Genomic DNA, 9,992 nt, shown 5'->3' on the forward strand with positions numbered 1-9,992 from the left:
CCAGGGGAAGAACCATCCAAAGCCAGGCCAGTAACAATGGGCCGTGGTAGGGTCTCTTTCCAGGATAAAGGCTCCCACGATCAATTATTCCCACAGTGGGCCTTTGACTTGCCTCCCTCTGCTAGATGGGCTATGGAAGGAACACCCTCCCCCAGCGCCTCCAGTTTGCATTCACTTCCAGTCCTGTAGGTTAACATGGAAGTGTAGCTAATCCTATCAGCTAATTCTCTACTAGAACGTAAGTAGTGCAGTCAGAACAGTGTTCTGGAATGTTCTATGGCCCTCTCGTTGTGTGTAGAAAAGGCCAATACTAATGGCTGTATGGGGTCAGTTAGACAACTTACTATATGGCCATGTTTTCTAGGGCTGTGAGAAATTGAAATCTGCAATAGGCAACATGGCCTCAAACCATAAAATCAGTTAAAAGCTGTGGAAGGGGGGGGAGGGGGAGTTGGTCCACATTTGATTCACACAGTAATTTCTTTTATTTGCGATGTCTCTGGAGTCGTGTGCTGTACTTAACATTCTAACCCTGGGAACATCTTTATAAAAAGCTGGAAATAGAGGCAGTGTGTGTGTGTGTGTGTGTGTGTGTGTGTGTGTGTATACTCATGTGCCTGGGTAGATGTGTGTGGAAACAGGAGGCTTAATCTCCTTCCTAATTTACTGTTCACAGATTATGATCTCCTGGGTTCATTTTATCAGCTGCCAGAGCTACAGATACACAGATCCACACCATTACATTTTTTACTCAGGACTCGGAGATCTGAATACAGCAGGTCCTTATGGCTATGCAGTAAGCACTTTACCTAATAAGCTATCTCCCAGCTCCAAATTTCTTTTCCTTGTAACCTTTCCTACTGCCGCATCCCCAAAATATCCTGGGTGGATGTGTGGGTGTGTGGGGGTGCTTACTCCATGTACTGACCCTAGAATAAGAGTTTCCTTGTCCAGATGGATGTTGGCCAGAAAACAAACCATATAAACACACAAACAAACAGGCAAACAAACAGCCTGCTTCCAATCTTGTTGGCTTCCTAGCCCTGAAAAACGCAGTGGTTCATTTGTTCTTTTCTCTCTTCCTCTCTCTCTTTCTTTTCTTAAAAAAAAAAAAAAGGAAAACAGAAAAATACTTCCTCTGAAGAACCCAGAAAACTCAGATTCAGATGAGATTTGTGGTTTCATTTTCACACTACAATCTTGCATGCGACGTTGGGATGACATCATGTGTACCACTAAACACACGCTCCAGAAAGACGTTCTTCATTAAGAGCTGAATGCTTTCCATGCGTCTGGGGGAAACAGAGCTAAATATGCTGAGCAGGGAGGGAGGCATCGTTTAATGACTAAAAAATGTCATCTACAGCGATCTGCCTCTGTAACCCTCTAGAGTTCCCTGAAAGGAATACTCCAGTCACCTGAAAGCTTATTGAATTAATCAGCACTTCCCAAGGCCAGAAAACAACTATGACCAAGGGCATTTCTCCACATTCAGATCTGGGGAGCTGAATCAGTGTGGAAAATGGATGAAATACCACCAGAGCTCTTTCTTTTTCCCAGAAGCCTGGGTGTTTCCAAAACTAAAGAGTCACATTTCAACCCCCTGTAGGACAGAGCACTGTTCTACCCTGAACATTCAAATCTGGGCCAGTTATTGGATGAGTCTGTGGAATTTGTGCTCATTTTGTTGAGTGTGACAGTGGCATTGTGGCTATGTAGGATCCATCTTAAGCTTTGGGATGGTTCCTCAGATAAAGTCCTTGTCTTGCAAGCATGGGGACCTGAGTTCTGGCTCTAAGACTCATCTCAAACCAAACCAAACCAAACCAAACCAAACCAAACCAAACCAAACCAAACCAAACCAAACCAAACCAACAAACAACAGATTGTAGTGGCTTGTGCTTGGAATCTCAGCACCACAGATGCAGAAACAGGAAGATTTCAGGGCTGGCTGGCCAGTTAGCCTGGTTCCTAACAGAGAGAGAGAGAGAGACAGAGAGAGAGACACAGAGAGAGAGAGAGAGAGAGACAGAGAGAGAGACAGAGAGAGAGACACAGAGAGAGAGACAGAGAGAGACACAGAGAGAGAGACAGAGAGAGAGAGAGAGAGAGAGAGAGAGAGAGAGAGAGAGAGAGACAGACAGACTCCATCTCAGAAAACAAGATGGCTCATACCCATGTTCTTCCCTCCCCTCTGGCTCTGTGAGTCTGTGTGTGTTTTGGGCAAATGTAATACATAGTTTTCTAAACCAGAGAGCATTAAGTCAAACACATCATGGCCCATTGTCCCCAGACCATAGCATATGCCACCTGGGAGCATCCCTTTAACTGTCCACTCTGGTCTCTGTGTCACCACAGCAGACTCAGAGCAACTGTAAGGATTTTTTAAAATCAGTTTTTATATGTGTAGGTGTGTGTGTGTGTGTGTGTGTGTGTGTGTGTGTGTGTGTGTGCGCGCGCATATCTATATGTGTACTTTGTATACCTCAAAGATCAGAAGAGGGTGCCAGATCCCCTGGAACTGGAGTTACAGAAATTGTGAGCTGCCCAGTGTGGGCTGGGAGCTGAATCTCCGTCCTTTACCAGAGCAGTTCCCTTGGCCTTCCAGCAGTGTCCCCTCAGGATCTGCTCCCATATTATCCAGTGTCCCTTTGCCCTAGCTTATGCAGTGTTGAGATACAATTCACCTGCCTTGTGATTCACAAGTGATACAAGCTATCGAGTACTTTTTCAGTATATCTCTTTGCAGACCTGTGTGAGCATCACCCACAGCATCCTCTGCCTGCTTCTCTCTGCCTGCTTCTCCCCCCATACCCCTCACCCTTCACCCCTTGAGCCCTTACACACCTATCCTTTCATTTTTTTTCCTGAAAATAACAAGTTTTGTTTTTAAAGATGCTTTCATCATTTTTTAAAGTTAAAATCACTTGGCATTGTGCGGCATTTCTTGTGCCTCCACTGAGGTTGCGTTTTCTTGTCTCAAATAATGTCCTAGATGTCATAGGCCTTTGTCAGGGTGTCCCATTTGTAGAAGACTACATGTCCTCCAGTCTATAACTGATAGAATTGTGGTCACCTCAGCAACATCGGTGATGGTGGTGAGGTGTGTGTGTGTGTGTGTATGTGTGTGTGTGTGTGAGGTGTGTGTGTGTGTGTGTATGTGTGTGTGTGTGTGTGTGTGTGTTGTATGTGGCTGTTTCTCCTCTGTATCAGGGCATCAGTGAGCGCAAGCCTGGGGGATTTAGTTTGTTTGCTAAGAGAGGCATAGTTATTGTGGAGGTGCTTCTGCCTGGCTGCTGTGTGGCTTATGCCCAGAAAATACACTCTTCCAAGAGCTGGCCTCTGAGGGGCCTGAGAATTCTTTCCATCTATGCAGTCACCATCTGCCTATGTTTAACAGAGAGCCTGACTGTTCATGATGCTGTGGAAGATGGTCCTGTTCATCATGTATCTTGTAAAGTGTCTCTGGGACCCAGGGAGAAAGGATAGAATGAAAAAGATCATCCTAAGTGGCCCCAAGGCATTTTGCACCTGTGTGGAAGCACCCTGTCTCTCCATTCAGGAGATCCAGCAAACAGTGACTTTCTAGGATAGCCTAAGCTCTCTATATTGCTTCTCCTCTGCCTCACGTAACTTTGACTTTCTCTCTAAAATCTCCACAGCAAAATGCAGAGGCCATAGTGGGAAAGAGATGGCAGGGAAGGCTGAGAATGGGCTGTGAATCAGAAAGAAGGGAGTCCAGTGGAATCTTCTTCTTTAGGTCCAAGCAGACCCAGTGCCTCACCGCTCACTGCCTCTGAGCAGGAGAGATGAGGCCGACCCCTCAAACTACTCAGAGCAGTCTCGCTCAGAAGTGTGGGGAACTGGGAGGAAGGAGGCCCAGCCAGGGGAGGCAAGACCACCTCAGGGGCGTAGTCCTACAAGAATGGAACAAAACAATAGCCTCCCAGTGATCCACAGCCAAGGCAAACAGAAAAGAGCACACACAGAAGGAGGTGGACTTGCAGCGGAGAGGAGAGCTGTGTTAGGGGAGATGCTGACAGCACTCAGAAGCCCAAGGGCCACACAGCCAGGTGCAGAGAGCTTTGGATCCCCTAATCTGGGGCCTGTCTTCTCCCAGGGCAACTCTGCAAAATATTATTATTATTTAGTTGCAACAACAATAATGACTCAGAAAACAAAAACCAAAACAGGCCAAGTATTGGAACACCAGAAAGAGCTTTCTAAGGGGTTTTATTTTAAACATATGTTTTCTAAGAGAGCAGGGAGCACTGCCAGGAGCCCAGTGTGGAGTGTGTTTCCCTCTCTGTGTGTACGGGGCTTGCTTTGGAAACTGTCTATACGTGCCCCCAAGGTTTCTCTTGTCCAAATACTTGAGGATGGGACATGGAGTTCTGAGCTTAACCTAGTTATCTCATTGAAGGGGAGTGAGAGTGAAGAGCTAGGAATTACATGGGATGGGATCATAGGGCTGTGGAGGTTGGACAGAGAGGGCCACTCGTGGCATCCAGAAACACAGAAGAGCACCATTTTTCATGGTGCTTGGCAAAATCAGCCCAGCCACCAGCCACCCTGCTCTATGTTGGTAGAGGGATAGGGAGCCTCTCTACCCTTTGATTATGGAATTCCACGGGGCCAAGTGTCGGGTGATGAAGCCCGACAGGTCTAGGAACATCAGAGGTGGGCGAAATAGTCTCTCCTGGTGTCTGCAAGGTCAGTGGACAAAACTGTGTCATGAAAACTGACATTTGGTGTGTTGCGTAAGCACTAAGCAACTTAGCATCAGTAATGCCTGTCCTGTCCCCTATAACGACAGATGGCTTTCACAATGGGTTAGGTCACCATGGTCCCAGGTCTTGGGTCAGAGAACTGGGAGGTTCATCAAAAAACAGACCATGCCTTGAGTTAGCTCAGCTAAGACCTCAAGCACACACAGCTGCAGATTGCTTCAAAGAAAAGAATGCCAGTTGGGAGATGGCTGGGTTTGGAGTACTTGGCACACACCCATGGAGACCTGAGTCCAGCACCCATGTAAAGGTATGCTTGTGTGTGTGTGTGTGTGTGTGTAGGAATCCTAGGATTTTGTAGCTAGCCAGTCTAGCAAAAACAGGGAACATATCCTAAAAGTGAGGTAGATTGTGGCAGAGCTTGACCCTTGGCTTCCATGGGCACACATACCTGCACACTCACATACATACTCATGTGTCCACTACTTTCTCTCTCTCTCTCTCTCTCTCTCTCTCTCTCTCTTTCTTTCTCTCTCTAAACTAAAGAGAACCAGTTAGGGATGGTAGTGCAGCTACTTGGGAGGCTGAAGCAGGAGTATCAAGAATTTAAGGCCAGCCATACTTGATTATAGAGTAAATTCAAGGGCAGCCTGGGCAACCTAGGAAGATGCTGTCTAAAATAAAAAGTAAAACAGGAGAGTTTTCAGGATGTATCTCAGTGGCTGTGGAACATGCATGGGCCCTAGGTTCAACCCCCAGCTCAGCAAGAAAAAACAAAAAGGAAAGAATTCAACTGCAGCAGCAGCAGCATGGATTTCCATGCATGCCAGGCCCTCCCCAGCCCCAGCCCCGCCCCCGCCCCAGCCCCAGCCCCGCCCCCGCCCCCGCCCCCGCCCCAGCCCCAGCCCCAGCCCCAGCCCCAGCCCCAGCCCCAGCCCCAGCCCCAGCCCCGCCCCCGCCCCCGCCCCCGCCCCAGCCCCGCCCCCGCCCCCGCCCCAGCCCCAGCCCCGCCCCCGCCCCCGCCCCCGCCCCCGCCCCCGCCCCAGCCCCAGCCCCAGCCCCAGCCCCAGCCCCAGCCCCAGCCCCAGCCCCAGCCCCAGCCCCATTGGCCTTTGCCTTCAGTGAAAGAGGTAAACGGTGCTCTCCACCCAAAGCCAAAGCTATGAGTCAAACTTCTGGCTTTGTTATACTTCAGGGTGGAATTAATTATCACCAGGCCTCTTAGGAGATTCATTTAAACGTGATATAAAATAGAGTTTACTGTCATTTTAAATAAAGACACTAGATGAAATTTAAGACATATGAAGAGGATGGAGAGTACCAAACCAGAAACGGCAGGATGCTGCGAGGGTTTCCAGAAGGTTCTGAGTCATCCAGTGGGCTCTGCCATCAGAGTGTGCAGCTGGCTGAGTTAAGGACTGTGTTACGTGTCTCACAGTGCAGCTCGGGCCTTTTGTTTCAGTTGTAAGGGAAGCATGAAAGTTTGTAAAGGAAATATGACGGTTTTCTCCTGGCCTAAACACTATGACCTTTTAACAATAAATAGGGGTTAAAAACTCAATTCAGAAGGGCTTTGAAGAATATCTCCTATTGTCCCCAACAGTACAGAGACACTCAGTGTTAAGAGGTTGGTTGTTACTTTGGTAGGATGCTAAGGGACTGCTTGTTGTCATGATATACTGCTGAGTCCAGGGAGAAGATGCAGAGAGAGAGGAATCCCCAAGGTGCCTCCTGTTCGTGCAGGAAAGGGTCTGTTCATTGAAGAATGTGACATCCCATTTGCAGAGAACCACAGTGGAGTTATTTTAAAAAATGTACACCATTAAAAACATACACACACAGGGCTGGTGAGATGGCTCAGTGGGTAAGAGCACCGACTGTTCTTCTGAAGGTCCTGGGTTCAAATCCCAGCAACCACATGGTGGCTCACAACCATCCGTAATGAGATCTGACGCCCTCTTCTGGAGTGTCTGAAGTCAGCTACAGTGTACTTACATATAATAAATAAATAAATCTTTAAAAACACACACACTTGTGTGTGCTCATTTCAGTATAGAGGTTAGTGAAGGACATTTTTCTTTCTATGTAGGTGAAATGACCTGCTCTATAGAAAGGGTCTTTCACTGAACTTGAAGCTAGGCTGGAAGCCAAGTTCCAGCTATGTTTTGTCTCCATCTTCCACAGTGCTGGGGCTACAGGTGCAGGTGTGGCCATGCCCAGCATTCTTGTGAGCACTCTTACCCACCCCATCTCCCTAGTCCCCCACTTATTTATGCCTTGTTAGGAGACTGAGTGTGCTAAAGTGCAGAATGAGGGAGAGGTGGGCCTCTGCTGTGCTGCCCTTAGCGTTTATTCATGGCTGCGTGCTGCTGAAGTGCATTGTGGGCAATGTGCAGGAGGGCATTTATGAAAGGAGAAGCTGTGTTGTGAGACAGTTTGAGGGGGCATAAAGAAATGCTTTACCTAGGATGTAAGCAGAAGGCAGCATCCGATTATAAGTACAAAAAGGGAAATAAATTTAGGGTGAGTGAATAAGAGAATGCATACTGCTCATATATACAACAATATATGGCAATTATAACCAACAAACAATGGCAGTGGTCACTGTTTGCTGAGTTCCAGATTCATGTAATGAAGGGTGATTATCTTTCATAAACATGGCCTTCTTTAACATTTACAGAGGTTCCTAAGGGCCCATGATTCTGACTGTTCTATGGAGGTCAGATGTGGTGAATACCTGGCTTGTCTAAGCTCACACAACAAAGAAATAGAAAACACAGGAATGACCTGGGACTAATCAAGTCCCCTCCAGAGCCTGCTGAAGATTGGAGACTGTAATCAGGACAGAGTGGTTTTTTGCTCTTTTGAATTACTTATTTAAAACTCAGAAGTAAACAACTTTTTTTTTTTTTTTGGAAATTTAAGAATGGAGCCCAGGGTAGAGCCAAGTTACCAATCAGCAAATATGGAATAACAAAGGATAAATAATAAGGTCAAGAGTTAGTCCACACTTGATTGTAACGCAGAAGAGGGAGAATTCAGCAGTTACCAAATACCCTATATTGTAACAGCTTTAGCAACAAACAAACAAACAAACAAAGTCTGTGCTTGGGTGGGGCTATCTGGACTGAAGCAGTGTGAAACTCAAGTGCTTGATGTCTTAATTTAGCCTCACTAAACAGGAAGCTCTTCTCTGTGTTTGCTGAAGTTAACTCGTTAACCTCCCTCTGAACAACAGTTCAGACTTTCTTAATTGGCAATGGAAACGAAAGCCCTGGTCCTGACTGAGCAAGCATTTATGCTTTATTTGCAGCTGTTATTGCTGCAAAAGTGGCAGTGTTAATATCTGGCTGACTACAGTGGAGAAAGTCATTTCACAAATAATGTTCAGGCCAGGGACCCTGGTGCTTGTCTGTAATCCTGGCGCACGGGAGGCAGAAACAGAGGAGTCACTGCCAAATCAAGGCCAGCCTGGTCTCGATAGTAAGACCCTGCCTCAAAACACACCCCAGCTTTTTTCTACAGAAATGGAATTTACTCTTTTAAGTCTTACTGTACAGAGAATAAATATGCTCTCAAAGAATCAAGGAAAATGTATTTATCAGAGGAACTTGGTTTATGATATGGGTCAGTCACTAATCCATATACCCATATTTATTTGTGCATATTATTTCACACATATATATGTATACACACATATATAAATGTACATGTGCACGTATTGTGCATATGTGGGTGATTGGAAACTGCCACATGGGTGCTGGAAACCAACCTGGGTCCTCTGCGAGAGCAGCAAGTCCTCAACTGCTGAGCCATCTCTCCAGCTCCTTAATTCACATTTTTATAAAATTAAATAATTGTACATCTGAACTTAAACAACCACACATGCTGGAGAAAAACTAAATAATACCTGTCCTCCACTCCGGTTTCTCTCAGGCTCATGTGAGATTCATTTTTGAGAAGTGTCTTTAAGAGAGTTCTGTAACCAACACCTGAAGGCACAGTTTGTCAGAGGCTCTTTCCTATAAAGATGAATATATAAAACCAATTCATTTCTCAGTGTGCTTGTGGAAACAACTGTATCTTCATTGATATCAAAATGGCAACAGCCAGGCTTACTATAAAAGGGACTGCTTGGCCCTTCCTCCCTCTTTTACTCTCGCCTTCTCTTCCCCTCCCCTCCCCTCCCCTCCCCTCTCTTCTTTCTTCTATCTCTTCTCTCCCCCTCTCCTTCTCTCTCTCTTCTCCCCCCTTCTCTCTGCCTTTCTCCATCTCTACTCCCTCCTCAACTCCCCTTTCCCTGCCCTAAATAAACTATTCCATACTATATCTGTCATGTGGCTGGTGCCACAGGGGGAAGGGATGCCTCAGCATGAGCCCAGAGGCTCCACCTTCCACCTCAGCACACCACTGTGCGTCTACCAATATATCCTGGCTTTTTTTTTTTTTAAATAAAACACAAAAGTCAGGTCCTCTTGAATGGTCCTGTTCAATGCAACCATACCATTTATTTTCTGAAAATGAGTGACCTGTAGGGGACTCTTCCTAATTCTCCTGCTAAAGTTCTTTTAAGTGTGGCTAAGAACACAGTAGGCCCTGTAGCCCTATTTCCTTGATCCTTCTCTACTCTGTACTGGCATCCATGTCCTTAGAATATGTCTTTCCATTCTGGCTCCCCCCCCCCCCCATTTTTTTTTTGGACAAGTCCTTCCACCAATATAGCTAATTGGTAGCACCTTCATTACACATTGGGCTTAAATGAAGTAGTCTAGTTTGTTAGTGTCAAAATAAGTTTCTAACTCCCATTAAGGTTGGGATGACCAACTTTAGAAGCAAGAGAAAAAGACAATTCTAGAGAAGGAGTTGGAGTAATCTGGAAATGTTTTGACTTTGTATAGAGAGATGGGTGGCACCCTTTTTGTATAGAAAGATACTATGGAGTCATGGGTATTTCTTCTGTATCTTGACTATATCCAACATCATTCAGGGATATAAGCCAACTTGTTTGTTATAACAGTAAGCACCGAGTACCTCTATATGCCACATTGGATACTGAGGAAAGAGATGGTTTACAGCGTGGCCCATGTCATCAAAGTCCTCCAGTTTTGTAGGGTAACCAACATGAAAACAAATGGAAATAAAGTATCCCAGATCTGGACAGCAGTTGATGCATGGCATACCAGGCCTGGTAGAGGAAGAGGGGAGTGCAAATAGTCACGTAGACTGGAGATGTTTGAGTGCACAAGCAACACTTCCTAGATGTGA

General features: G+C 46.1%; 1 protein-coding gene and 1 long non-coding RNA gene across 4 annotated transcripts in view; one reads left to right on the plus strand and one right to left on the minus strand.

Moving 5' to 3' along the window:
• Adam12 (a disintegrin and metallopeptidase domain 12 (meltrin alpha)) overlaps positions 1-9,992 on the minus strand; it is a 341,899-nt gene that overhangs the window by 143,983 nt on the left and 187,924 nt on the right. The gene's annotated exons all lie outside the window — the stretch shown is intronic.
• The window catches only part of Gm39103, a 29,536-nt gene that overhangs the window by 4,402 nt on the left and 15,142 nt on the right, over positions 1-9,992 (plus strand). The window contains exon 3 of one of the 3 annotated variants that reach the window (XR_870011.3): positions 677-1,996. The exons of the other annotated variants lie outside the window; for them this stretch is intronic. This is a non-coding gene — a long non-coding RNA (predicted gene, 39103). Of the gene's footprint in view, positions 1-676; positions 1,997-9,992 lie in introns of those variants that run through there. 3 annotated transcript variants of the gene reach the window in all.

Source organism: Mus musculus, chromosome 7 (genome assembly GCF_000001635.26).
Source record: "Mus musculus strain C57BL/6J chromosome 7, GRCm38.p6 C57BL/6J".
NCBI lineage: Eukaryota > Metazoa > Chordata > Mammalia > Rodentia > Muridae > Mus > Mus musculus.